Below are 14,866 nucleotides of genomic sequence, written 5' to 3'. Positions count from 1 at the left end.
CAAAATCAATCAAAACACTCTTGACTTTCCCGAGTTATAACCATGTCAACCGAGTACTTGGCTGCATCAACTGAGTACTTGATTATGCTACTCCCAGTCGAGCAGGACTTGGGCTGCATTTTTGCCCATATTTGCTCTTTGAAACATTGCTTTTTCTTGTTGAATGTTTCTCGTTACATTTCATAACCCATGTTACTTGATGACACTATGACATATCATGTTGCGAATCAGCTATGAAACTATCAAAATACCAGCCCGCATGAAAAGGAAGTGGTACGATGAGCAGTTTCCACTTTAAACTTTCTATTTCTGACTCATATGTTTTACTTCTAGCTATTTGAGTCTAAACTTCTCACTTCCTGTATATATTTGAATGATTTTCGTAAGTAGAAGTAAATGCGGTGCTAGAGCAAACAAAAGTACAAAACTCATAGTCATAGACCAAATAAGCCAACACCCTATCAAACAAGATTTGTGCGAAAGCGATGAACAGTGAACCATGGCCTGTATTCTCGGAGAAGTTCCTTTCTTTTTCCTCCCTTACAGTAGTAAAGCCTAATCCATGTAGACGCCAGAAGGATATGCCCTTGTTAAATGTGAATCATCCTCTATGTCTGGCTCTATACGAATTAGCAGTGTTTTTATCCCTCTGATCCCGTTCTTGATCAATGTGGAGACAATATTATATGTTCATCATACCTTCATGACTGCCATGTTTCCCTATTAGATGGTTAGCATCGTCTTTAGGGAGTTATTTGTCTACCATGGTCTGTCCCTGTGGTGGGCCACCACTATAAATGAACGATCTGAAACTCTCACACGAGCACTGAGTCCACAATATCAAATAATAAATCCCTCCAAGACAAGTAATATAAGCTAGGAGTTTGGCACAGAGCTATTCCCTCCAAGACAAGTAATATAAGCTAAGAGTGCAAGTAATATGAAATGTTTTTATGTATTTTGTGTTGTAACTTGTAAGTAAATGGAGGCGGAAAGCACGGGTTATGCGTGGTGGGTCGTGTATGGGATGGAAAAGCATGCTTTTAATCAATCATTTAAATTGAATAGGAAGAAAGGGTCTTTTCCGGACAAATGCCACACGAGTATTGTATTCTAACTTCATTTTCACGTGTTTCTTACGGCCTTTCTCCTTTCTATTTTTCTCCGGCCATTCTCTACTTCCCTCAATTACGCAGTTTAACATACACTAAGGAGAGAGAGAGAGAGAGAGAGAGAGAGAGAGAGAGAGAGAGAGAGAGAGAGAGAGAGAGAGAGAGAGAGAGAGAGAGAGAGAGAGAGAGAGGGGTCTTGGAAGCTTAAACAGTTGACAAATATTTCTTATCAGGGAAATGATATATTCACCCCCTTTCTTCCCGGGTCACCCCCTTGGAGTGTAAAAAGAGTGGTCATAAATGCACTATAGGGGGTAGACCGGGGAAGAAAAGGAGATGAATATATCACTTCCCTTCTTGTTAGTCCTTAAACATAAGATTGGTGTGCGCAAAAGTCATTAGTTAGTTAAAAATAGGGAAGTGATATGTCCCTACCCCCGCGTATTTACGACCAAGGTTTAAAATTTCGGTTTCGGACCCCACCAAAAACCGAAATTTGGTTCTAAATTCCGGACCCAAATTCCGAAATTTTGTATTACTTTTTTTTTTAATAAAAAATGTCATTAAACCGAAATTACCGCAATCCGAAATTGGTAAAGGGCGAAAAAAGGAATTTTGGAAAATTCTGGTTTCGGTCCCCACCGGTATCCGAAATTTCGGATTTCGGTCGAAATTTTAAACCATGTTTACGACTACCCTTTTACAGCATAAGCAGGTGGCCCAAAAAAAAGCGAGGGGGCTCGCAAATATATTATTTCCCTTAAAATTTCTCAAAGCGCAGTAGGCCTCACCTAATGTGGTCAACAATATTCATGAAACTGATCACCATACACATGGGTACATTTATATGATGATTGTGTTTCTTACAAAAGCTATGATATTTCAAAATACTTTTCTCCTTGAATATTTTTAACATAAGTCAAATACGCCTTTTAATTCTATATTGCCATGATCATTGAAACTTACCCAATCCAATTAAATTTTCTAGATCTATTAGAAATTATACTAATCTAACCGTGCAAATTAGTAGAATAAAAAATAAGATTAGAGAAACTTACCTGGATACCTTTGGTGGGTGATCTTTCTGGCTGGATCTTCTACTGCCTCTCTTGATGACTTATTCTATGATAGGAGAAATCTCCTTATGTTCAACTATATGGCAGCAGAAGAGACCAACTCCTCTTATATATAGAAAAGAACTATAAGAATTCAACCCACAATAGAAAGCTAACAGTTTAATTAACTACTAATTCTGATTTAGTTAACTTAGGGCTACACTAAAAGATGTTACGTGCCTAATCGGCCAATTGGACCTCCTAATGGCTCGATTCGAGAGGAACCATGAGCCTCCAAAACAAAGTTGCCTTTGTTGTTTTAAAATTCATCTTCTTCTCATTTCATTATAATACAACTACTTATATACTAATACAAAGTAGTTACACATCACCCATTCACTTCCCCACACAACACACACCCACTACCCTAAACACATACACTATAACTAACATCCATAACTCTAAAAACACATTCCCACAGCTAGATAATAATTAGATTTTATGGTAACAATCTATCTAAGTCAAGGCCCAACAAATGAATGGTTTGGATCGCCAAGATAATGTGGGACCCACTGTATTTTTGGGCTGCACGTTCATGCGCGGCCGTCTACCATATAATTTCTCATAATGAAATATTTTTGCAAGGTAATTTCTCGTATAATAAATTATCAACGATGAGGAAAATCCCACAACGTATTTTCGTAGCTCTTAAGTGGGACGGGGGGCTTTGTGGGTAAATGGGACAACCGTAAAAATTGTGGGGGGAGGTCTGGTTAGAAAACGGTCCGAATGTAAGGGCCACAACAGTTATTGGCCGCCTTTTGCTTGTGCTAGGTATCATGGTCAGGCATTTTCACGTGGGAATTAGTTAGAGAGGCGGGCCCACCTCACCATATTACTAAATAACCTCTTACGCTACTGACGTTGGTGCATGAAACATGAGCTCTCTCTTTCTGTGCATGCATGTGGGGCCCACCAACCCACCCGTTTAGTGCACTTAACACGACTATCCCTTGGGGTGATTTAGAGGTAAACGGTAGCCCTTGGGGTGATTTAGAGGTAACGTGGTCTAGTCGAGTATAGACAAACACACAGGGACCGTCCACAATCAATGTTCTTAGATATTTATATTTTATTCCGAAAGAAAAAGCTTGTAACTAAAAACATTAAATTAGTCGCTTCGCCATCAGTGACGCGTAAATCGTCGCCCAGGACGTCATATGATGATGCCTATATTTCTCCAAGCAAAAATATGAGCAAACAAAATTACAAGTGTGGGTCACTTTATGAGAAAGATCCAAGCCCTTTATTTCCTAGGCCTTGCTGTGAGGAAGTTGAACCCGAGTCAGGTCGGGTTCTCCCTGATCCGGCCCACTTAAAAACATGACATTTAATTTTTTATTTTTTTTTACCATTTCTCTGTTTTGTTTTTTCGAACATAAAATACTAAAGGGGAAAGATATCACCATAACCTGGTCAAACCGACCCGACCCGACACAACCCAAATTGAGAAATTGGGTCTTATTCGAGTGGGGTTTAGGATGATATATTAATTTTTCAGGTTGGGTTGGATTGGGTTTGCTGTTTTTGGGTTAAGAGTCTGATTGGGTCGGTTTGGGTTGACAGTTTAGAGTTTTGGGTTGGTTTCAACCGACCGTACCCAAGCCAAGTTGTACCCCTACAGTTTTTAGATAATATGATAACATGTAGGAGCTTGGCTACTAATTACCAGTGGATTGTGATCAGGGGATGGTTATAAGGTTCATTGTGAGTGGATTTGATATTGACGATCACTTCCCAATTGAAAATGATACGAAACTCAAGTTTATTCTAAATTGATATATCGTACAAGTGTAATTGGAAGTAACTTGATAGATGATCTAAACGACTCATCTATTGGGCCCCTCTATGCATTATGTGTTGTAGATCAAATGATCTTATACCTATTGTTTGTGTAGTTTTTTAAAAAAAATTAAAAAAATAAATAAAAAATAAATAAATAAATAAAGATATATATATATATATATATATATATATATATATATATATATATATATATATATATATATATAAATGGCCATCCCAGGAAGAAATTTGATGGTACTGGTGGGGTTTATCGAAAATAGGTGGACCCAACTGTTTTTTGACTCCGAACTCATTCCCAAGATGAAACATATAGTGATTTTCCATACGGGCTCCATCAGGTGCACCCCTTTCTTTGCGACCAGATTGCATGATTTGAGTCCTTCCATATCAATATATCAGCTGATTTATTGGAATTATTCCCGAATATTCTTGATTCATTTTGAATATTTCTGACTATCAACATATCGAAAGTATGGAGTCAATGGACTTGGATGATCCGATGGAACCAAATCCAAATGGATGGGGCATGGACAAATATTGTGGGCAGTGGTGTCAATGGACCCAAACCATAAGGATCCAAACGTTTGACTGTCCGATTCAAAATGGATCGTGACCCAGGCTTAAAAAGAAAGATCCTATAAGCACTCTAGATATGGCCTGACCAGTAAGGCGTCCAAACAAATCATGACCAAGACATAGGTGGATTCGATATGAATTATCCATCTATCACAATATGTTGGGAAAGTTGCCTTATTTCCCACCCATGGTGGTTGCTTGGTGGGAAGACAAAGGCAAAAATAGAGATTTCTATTTTTAGCTTTTGGGGAAAACTAAACTATAAAAAGAGAAGTGTTGTTCTCTTGGGTTGCGGCGAAGCAAGACGTCTTTGGTGTGTCGGCTGCCAAAGGAGAGAGAAGAAAAAGAGAGACAAAGGGAGAAGAGGTTTTTCATCTCGGGGTTTTCTCTTGGGTTCTTTTTCGGGTTTATCTCTCGAGTTATCTCTTGTGTACGGTCTTGGGTTTGAGAAGCAAGAAAATAGTTGTAGGTTTGTGGGTTTGCGATTAATCCATTGTAATCCTTGTACATTGTTTTTCTCATAGTGGAAGATCGTGTTTCTCGCCCGTGGAGTAGGCTTGGCCGAACCATGTAAAATCTTGCTGTTCATCTTGTGGCTTATTTATTTATTCTACTTTTCCGTTTAATTTGTGCACGATAGGATCGGATTGTCCGACGGATTTTCTCAACCCAATATCTAAAAGGCTGGTGAAAAATGAGCTCCCCCCCTCCCTCTCACACACAACAATATCTAAAAGGCCGTTGAAAAATGAGCCCGTGGAGTAGTGGAAGATCGTGTTTCTCGCCCGTGGAGTAGGCTTGGCCGAACCATGTAAAATCTTGCTGTTCATCTTGTGGCTTATTTATTTATTCTACTTTTTCGTTTAATTTGTGCACGAAAGGATCGGATTGTCTGACGGATTTTCTCAACCCAATATCTAAAAGGCTGGTGAAAAATGAGCTCCCCCCTCCCTCTCACACACAACAATATCTAAAAGGCTGTTGAAAAATGAGCCCGTGGAGTAGTGGAAGATCGTGTTTCTCGCCCGTGGAGTAGGCTTGGCCGAACCATGTAAAATCTTGCTGTTCATCTTGTGGCTTATTTATTTATTCTACTTTTCCGTTTAATTTGTGCACGATAGGATCGGATTGTCTGACGGATTTTCTCAACCCAATATCTAAAAGGCTGGTGAAAAATGAGCTCCCCCCCCCTCTCACACACAACAATATCTAAAAGGCTGTTGAAAAATGAGCCCCCCCCCCCCCCCCCCCCCCACACACACACACACACACACCTTGTTTTAGCCTTGCTGACCTTTTTAGGGGTTGTGTTGAATATGTGGATTTTAGAACCAAGGTTTGAAAGTGGTGTAAAATTCTGAATTTTACAATATATTATCCTGCATTTTAAGTAAGAAATTCAGGTTTTAGCATGAGATTTCTAAAACCTGGAAATACGGGACGATCGCCTACTCTCTCGCTCGACGGAAAGAAGGACGAGAAATCAGAAAATGACAGACGATCTTCTTCTTTTCGCGTCTTCTATCCAGGATTTTGAGGAAATCCAAGATCCTAAAATTAGGGGCTGTTTTGATTAGTGGATTTTAGAATCCAGGCTTTAGTTTGGAAGTACAAAATTTTGGATATTACAATGGAAGTTGGTTGCAGATGTGGGAGATGTGGGGGAAGTAGGCTACAGATGAAGGGTTTAAGTAAGAAATTCAAGTTTTAGAAAACTCTCCCCCATCCTGAGATTTCTAAAACTTGGAAACTTGGGATGTTCTAAAACAATGTAAAAGAGGGTTTATGATCAAGCTGATGTCTGCTGTCCTGACAGCGTTTCTTGGATTTTAAGTGAGAAAATCAGATTTTAAAAATCTCTCTCTCATCTTGAGATTTCTAAAACTTGAAAATATAGGAGGATCTGCTGCGCTCTTGCTGACGGAAAGAAGGGTGAGGAGTAAAAAACAAGTAAAAAACAACGGTTGGTCCGCTTCTTCTCGTCTCTTAGTCTCTTAGCTACAATTTTAAAGAAATCCCGGATTTCAAAATCCGCATATTTTTGTGACATCTTTCCATGGTTTATCAGTTATGAAAACACGAGATTTTATTTTATATAAAGCTGGCCGGCCTATATTTGTTATGGCCCATAAAACTGAACGGCCGTGTTGGTTTTTTTGGAAAAACACTGGATTAACGCGGGTAAGCAGCATATAAAATCTCATGAATTGAAGCCACTCGGAAGGGAAGGTGGGGTCATTTCTGGGTAAATAAAAGGGTATCATTACCCTATCATGGAATTACTTGGTGTCCAAGTCTTTTCCATACTATGTGAGAAGGTTAAGTAGCCACCGAATGAGAAGCACGTGACGTGACTTCTAAGAGTATCGGTCGTTGGTGGCCAGACCAGTTTCGCCTCTCCTTTCTTTTGTGGTATTTTTTAAAAAAATATATAAAAATAAGAAACAACGCGAGCACGTGCTGACTCGAGGTAGCAGCCGGAAAACGTGACGTTTTCTGTTTCCTGGTCTCGCAGTCTCGAGAGACTGGCGTTATGACTTACTCAAGTATGAGTCCAGAAAGAACCTTGGCGATGAGTAAAACTACGAAAACGCCACTCACATGTAAGAGCCCAGGTCCACGCTGATAATTAAGGTGAAAAGCTTACTTAAGCTTTTGAAGTAATTGATAGCAAATGCCTAGGTTAGAAACTCCTTGATATCAAAATCCACATGCAATGGTACAATCCAAGACAGGGGCCATGTGTAGGCCAACCCTAAAAAGAGGGGCAACATGTGGGGGAGGGGGTTAAAAGTATAAAAGATTTAATAACACCTTCTCCAACAGCTTAAGCTTAACCGGTAGTTTCACTATACTGTGATGCTGTTTCTCTTTTTGTGTGTGTGGAGAAAACCTAGTTGCCCATCAATGATTCGAACCGTTCGTAAGAATTAGAGGGCTGCTATCAAATTTGGATTTCGCTTGGAAGTAAAAGACGAAATCCCATGCCGTGACTAACGTGCAAAAGACAATGAAGTGAGCTTGTATTATACCCACGAAATGCAAAAGAAAAATCAGTGGAATTGACCAAATTGTGGGTCAATTCCACTTTTGTCTTTATTTTCCAAATGAAAACCCATTTGGGAAGTGTTTTCCTTGTAAGAATTATGGATGATCCTGACCATCCATTCAATGACAATAAGATAAAAAATATGTTAAGATTAAACCTTAGCCGTCTCTTCACCATCAAAATTTTGGTACTATGGCCCACAAGAGATAGGACACATCAAATACAAGGTTGAGAATTGCAAGGCATTGCTACAAGTAAGAGGACCACCACTAAAATCAATTTGGTGGGTCCACATCAAGCTTCCCCTACCCCTCAGATAATTTTATTATTTTCGGCACTTTATCAGTGGCTATTCAGTAATTTGCACAAAGTAGAGTGGGATTTCACGAACTGCCTCCGCGGAAACCCGATAAACGCATCAACCTAAGTAAATCGGTGTAAATCAAGGATGAATAACACGTGTTGAAACACCATCGGTTCTAAAAAATCGTCTAGAACAACGTGGGAAAATAAAAAACATCTCCTTTACTCGTTTCAAACGCTAAGTAAGACTCTTTCCTTTTTCTTTCCCTTACCTTGTGGGGTTTGTGAAGACTAAAACCCTCTATATAAACAGAAACAAGGAAGCCGCGTAAAGCAAAACACATCAAACCAAAACACACAAAAAAAATGGAGTGGGTAAGAGGTGCCATGGTGGGAAGAGGGAGCTTCGGAACAGTGAATTTAGCAACTTTCATCACAAAAACCCACCCCAACAACCTAATAGCCGTGAAATCCGCCCCTCTTTCTCAATCATCATCTTTACAGAATGAGAAAGAGATTTTGACCCATCTTCAAAACTGCCCACAAATCCTACAGTGTTATGGAGATGATATCACAACCGAAAAGGGCAATAGAATTTACAATCTCTTCTTAGAGTATGTTCCTGGAGGAACCCTAACCGATTTGGTTAAAAAATCCGGCGGGAGGCTGCCGGAATCCGACGTCCGGCGATACACCAGGTCTATTCTCCGGGGGCTCAAACACATCCATGAGAACGGTTTTGTTCATTGCGATATTAAGTTACAAAACGTGCTTGTATCTAATTCAGGTGTGAAAATTGCGGATTTCGGATTAGCGAAAAGGGCCGGCCGGAATTTGATCGGAGAAGGGGTAAGATTCTGTTTATTGGGTACGCCTCTGTTTATGTCTCCGGAATCTGTTGCCCGGAGCGAATACGAGGCTCCTTCGGATATATGGTCGCTTGGGTGCGCGGTGGCTGAGATGATCGCCGGGAAACCGGCGTGGAGGTGTCCGGCCGGCGCCGATGTCGGTGCTCTTTTGTTGAGAATTGGGTTTGGTGAGGAGTTGCCTGAGATTCCTTCAGGTTTGTCAGAGGAGGGGAGAGATTTTTTGAGCAAGTGTTTTGTGAAAGATCCTGAAAAGAGATGGACGGCTGAGATGCTCTTAAAACACCCCTTTGTTAGTACAGATGATGCAATTGTGGAAGGAGAGATGGTTACATTAGCAAGTCATAAGTTTTTTTCTCCAAGGAGTGCTTTTGATTTCTCTCGGTGGAATTCTATTCAGTGTTCTACAGAGTCTTATATGGGTTCTGGAATGGAATTTAAAGGAGAACGGGGTTCTTGTTCTTCGCCTGAGGATCGGATTTTGCAACTAGCAACGGGACAAAAGGGACCCAATTGGTCGTCTTTTGGGGATGATGATTGGGTTACTGCTAGGAAAATGGATTCCTCTGTTTTTCAGCAAGAAGAAAAAGGGAACGAGGAGATCGATCAAGAGATTGTGAACCCATCAATGATTAGTGATTCTTTGGCAATTGTAGAGATGATGGTTCGAGATGAGGATCGAATTAGCAATTCGTCTGGGTTTAAGGAGGAATTGCTGGAATTGAGTAATTGTACAAGCTCTGTTACTGATGAGTATGGGCTTGATCGAGAAGGGGTTCTTACCGGTGCTCGGAATTTGATTTCCGGCCTATCATGGCCGTCTTTTCCTGGTTTGGATTTTGCAGAGAAGCATGAACAGTTTGAGAGTAGTAGTTGTGGTAGGAGTATTAGGTGTAGTTCTTCAGATTATAGGATAGATAAGGGGCTTGATTTGTTACAATTCTTTAGGCATACTCATTGTATTGATTCTTCCATTTCAAAGGAATACAAACACAGTAGTTTTTACTAATCTGGTTTTGTTTTGTTTTTGCTTTGGGTAGCATTGCATGATCCTTTCAAACCATTTTGCTTATGAACTCAGAATGTGTATGGTTGAGAAAAATTGGGTTTTAACACCGACATTAAAGCCCTGTTTGGATGTCAAGGAAAAATTTTCTCTTGGAAAAAAATTTCCTAGAAAATTATAATTTTTTTTCGTCTCCAAGATTTAGAAACCAACAATATAATTAAGGCAGGGATATCATTATAAATTGAAGGTCCTGTGAATAAAACTTGAACCGATTGTGTTGGGGCTTTGAATGTAGTGTCAGCTAGTCCTTTCTCATATCAACCCTGTGCGAAGCCGAGGCCAAATCCGCCCTTTTGCTTTTTATTTTGAAAGCCGATTGTGAGTTCAAGAGTGCATATTTGAGCAAATGCTCAAAATTGATTTTGTGCAAATACTCAGGCCCTGTTCGTTCAAGATTATGACAACTAATTAGGACTCAAAATTATGTTTAAATTTGAGTCAAATAATCGGTTTGGCACTCACAATCGATTATCATAATCTCAAACGAACAGGCGCTCAATTTTGGACTCACAAAAGGTTCTCAAAATCCAAAACAATCACGGCCTTAGCGTGTAATCAAACAATATAAAAGGAGAAAATGAAGAAAAAGTTATCTTTCCCTAATTTTTCCTTAGCACTGCTGCAGTCCAAACATTGCCTAATGTGTCCTCTAATCCCCAAGTTGGGTTGGGTGAAGATGATATTCACCACTCTCTTCTTTTGACAACGGCTTTCCTCTGTTCATTTGCACTCTCTTTTGTGGGCAGTAGACAAAATTTTGGGAATAGTAACAGCCTCTAAAAGCCAATTACAAAAGGGTAAAATTAAAAGAGGAGTGCCACTATCAAAACATAAAGTGACAGATATAATCTTCATTAGGGCTTGTTTGGTTGGAAGGAAAGGTCTTTTCACACATAGAAAGGGCTTTCCTCTAAAAGGTATATCCTATAGAACCATGGAGAATCTAATTCTGCAAGTGCATGTACTTAGCAACCCATGTGGTGATGGAGTTCGAAATGAAATTGAATTCTCCTTTTTGTTTTGCTGGCCGCGTGGACTGTTCCAATTCCAACTCACACACATTGGTTTCAGAGATGTGGGGAATTCTGTTCACACGGTTGACTCGAAACCATGTGGAATTTAAGAGATACCTTTGTTTGACAAGGGGAACTTTCTTAGCTTTTCTCCCCTTCAAATGCAGACATTTCCTCTTTGACCGTATTATTCCTAAATCAATTTACTAACAAAGTTCAATCTTATCCTCAAAATCTTCCATTCTAATAGTTTCATGTCTTTGTTTAATCTCTAATAGAAGACCAATCGTTAATTTCCACCTTGGAGGTAATATCCATTAAAAAAATGTGAGTATTTTCTATTCTCTATGCAACAAAACACGTCTAGGTTGACATTGGACAAGGGAATGGAGTCTTTAGCTCAATGATCAAGGCTTTGGTCTTCAACCTTGAGGTCGGTGGGTCGATCCCAGCTTACCTACCCAAAAAAAAAGTTGACATTGGATAAGATTTCTACCTTCCTACCTTCCTACCTTCCTGACTTTGTATTTTAGCCTAATTTAATCTCTATACGACGAAACCTGTCTAAGTTGACATTGCATAAGATAATAACCTTTTTACCTTCGCAGAAAATCATGGGTCCTGACTTTGTATTTTAGCTTAAGTTAATAACCTCTATAAGGTTATTTAATAATATTTTCCAAACATTTATCCTACCCCAATAATTTTATATTAGTAAAAGAAATTTACTTAAAACATAAAGGATGATTACTACGTAAAAACTTGAATTTATCTAAGGTGCTTTGAATGGAGACAAACCGTCAGTATGCCTCCTCCACAAGATACAAACCATTGGTGCGATTTCTTTGGGTTTTAACCAAAATATAGGGGTGCAACTTGGACAGGCGCAACCCGAACCGGTGGGTTCTACCCGGAAAAAAGTTGGGTTGGGTTGAGTTCGGGTCGGGTTCGGGTTGAGGGCTTGGGCAACCCGACCCGAGTCAACCCGACATTTTTAATAATTTATTATTATTATTTAACCTTAAAATCTCGGGTTGGGTCGGGTTGACTTCGGGTCGGGTCGGGTTGGGGTTGGGTTTGGCCTCAACCCGACCCGAGTTGCACCCCTACCAAAATACTCTGCTTGCATTGAAAGAGTTGTTATGTCCTGTTTAATGACCATTGACTATTAAAACTAACTCTCTAAATAAGCTAATAACCTATCTATGTTAACTTAGGTTTTACAGTGGAAAAGTAATCTTGCTACCGCATTTTTATGGGAAGTGCAGTGCATATATGATGGGGCCCACTTAAAGATAAGTAATAACTTATAATCAAACATATCCTACCACTTGTTCAATGGTGATCAGGTTAGGTAGGCGGCCAAGTTTGGTAATCCAAGCACTAACATTCTGTTGCCCTTTATGACTTGGCAACTACATTTTCGGTGGTGTCATACAGAGTAACGGATAAACAAGAACTAGTGTAACTCTATTGAAATGTCCACATTCAATGGGTTTAGTTTGGTGGGTACAACTATTTCTACCCAGTATTTCAACCAACATGTAAATGATTAGAGGTTCATATGAAACTATTTCTACCCACTATTTCATCACGTATAAGTGTATAACTAAAAAAAACATGTGAATTTTAGGAAATTGCTACGTTTGGGAAAGATTGTCTTGGTTTTCATTGACTTCACACGTAGACATGTCTATTTTGATCTAAACAATCTCAACCCTCTAGAAGTTGACCACAAACCTTGATAGGCGTGACTTATTCAGGTCCATTAGAGGTGCCAATGTCTGGTCCAGGCTGGCCTATCCGGTCAGACCCGGCCCGATTTGGTACCGACACGAACATTTCTAATCGATGTCTTCCGAGATTGATTATTGGACTTAAAATTAAATGCAATTTTAAGTCCAATAATCAGTTTTGGGCATACATCTAGCCCTCCCCAGACCCCGCAAATGGTGGGAGCCTCGTGCACTGGGCCGCCCTTTTTTTAATTCAGTTTTGGGCTCAAAATCAATTCTAAAAGTCCAAAACAAACAGGGCTGCACATGACAGCCTTTTCCTATCGCCATCTGATTTCGACTGCCCATTCTCTCTCCGTAGGTCTCGACGGCGCTCTTTTCACATAACATTGCCTTTAGCATTTCTGTGTCTGAATATAAGCTCAATATCACTTCCAGAGGGAAAATGACATTAGCGACTAGGACTGCGACTTGTGTTATGTCTCGCCAAAACCAGTTCATAAATTTTGGCATAGCCCATGGATCTATGTTATTTAAGGAGCATAGTCTCCACTCATTCTGCCAAATTTCCGGACATACATGAGCCGGGACCATTTGTACAATGATCTCTAAATCATTCCCCCACGGCCATATCTATGGACTATGGATGTGACATGCCCTAAAAATCTGCCCCTTGGAAGATTCTAACCCCCTCTCATTGATCAGCATTTGAATACTGAAATCAAACGTTTGCTCTTAGCTTTCTCACCGTCCATTTTCGAACCACAGTCCAAAGGGTTTAGACCACATCAAAGGAGGTTCTAACTTCTAAGTGAGAGTTAGCCTAACAAATGTCTGGAATGGATCATTGTACGGGTGATCTCAGTCCTCACACACATAAGTCTGTTTGCCCTTACATCATGGCTAGACCCCTCTCTACGTCTTTCTCCGGAGCAACATATTTTTTGGCAAAAGTACAAGTGGGGTTCTAGATTTGGTGATCCTCATTTGCATGGTGGGCCCTCTAGTACCCTATTTCTACAATTTGTCATGTTGAGGCGGATTATGACTCGCTAGTTCAGTGTATTAGGATGTTTTACCTTGGTCATGACTCACGAGTCATGACTAAGTATGTTCCCCAAAATCAGCCCATTCACTTTCCCATGAATGGCTGAGATTAGTCTAACTGAACAATAGGTCACGCACTTTCCTCCCTGTCTAATTGTAAAACCAGTTTTTCAATCTCAACCATGAAATTTCACATCTCCCAAGAATAAGTCCCCAATGATTAATCGGAATTTTCTTGGTATGAGCCATGGCTTTACAAGATAAATAATGGCTCTTACCAAGAAAATTTGCATTTTCTTGTAAGCCATGGCTCTAATTGTATATTTATATATAATATTCTGGTAGGGGTCCGCCTAACCCCAGCTTAAAAAACAGGGCGGCCCAATGCATGAGGCTCATGCCATTGCAGGGTTTAGGGAGGGCTAGATGTACGCAGCCTTACTCCTGCTTTGCAGAGAGGCTGTTTCTGTGACTCGAACCCATAAAAAAAAATAGAGGTTAAATTTGCATTTTCTTAAACGGCATTTAGTTCTGCTATTCTTTATGTCCTATCTGCAAATCCGCCTTTTTTTTTGTTGGGGGGGGGGGGGGGGGGGGGGGCGGGGCGGCGGCAGGGTTCTGACATAGAAATTGTTCTAAAGATTGATCTTATAAAAAAGCCTCTGATGAGGTTGGTTTGGTAGCGCTGCTCTGAACATATCAGATACTAGGGGAAGAAAATACTTATGTATTTAATTTGGAGCTCAATCTATAGTACCCTTTAATAAAAAGTAAAATTTGAAAACTGTAGAACACAAGTTCTGCTTAGGACATGATATAGAATAGTGGATGCCATCTTCTCTTCCCAATGATTTCGACATCATGTTATTCTTTTCTCTTGCCTCCATTTTCTTTATCGAGAAGGTAACAACAAATTATTAAGACAAAGATTAAGATTACAGGTGCACATCAACGAGCAAAGATTTTTCAGAATGCAATAGTTCTAGTTGCAAAGATTTACCGGAATGCATGAGTTCTTATAGCTCCCACTTGGCCAGATGATCAGCCAAAGACACTGAGCTCCTAACATTTCTTTCAGCTCAGTACACACAACCTTGGTTCTTCCTGTAGGTGTAAAGTTGACTGGTTTGCTTTTCTGTGTTCTTCCAGCAGATGTAAATACACATTAGGGGAG

The 14,866-nt window shown here is 39.9% G+C and overlaps 1 pseudogene; it reads left to right on the top strand.

Moving 5' to 3' along the window:
• The first annotated feature begins 8,281 nt into the window (after positions 1-8,281).
• Positions 8,282-9,844, top strand: LOC143862444 (mitogen-activated protein kinase kinase kinase 20 pseudogene; annotated as a pseudogene).
• The last annotated feature ends 5,022 nt before the right edge of the window (positions 9,845-14,866 follow it).

This window comes from Tasmannia lanceolata, unplaced genomic scaffold, assembly GCF_043159265.1.
Source record: "Tasmannia lanceolata isolate RefF3 unplaced genomic scaffold, GAP_Taslan_0.1 ptg000037l, whole genome shotgun sequence".
In the NCBI taxonomy this organism is placed as follows: domain Eukaryota; kingdom Viridiplantae; phylum Streptophyta; class Magnoliopsida; order Canellales; family Winteraceae; genus Tasmannia; species Tasmannia lanceolata.
The sequence above is the reverse complement of the archived record's forward strand: the minus strand, read 5'-3'. Positions and strand labels throughout refer to the sequence as shown.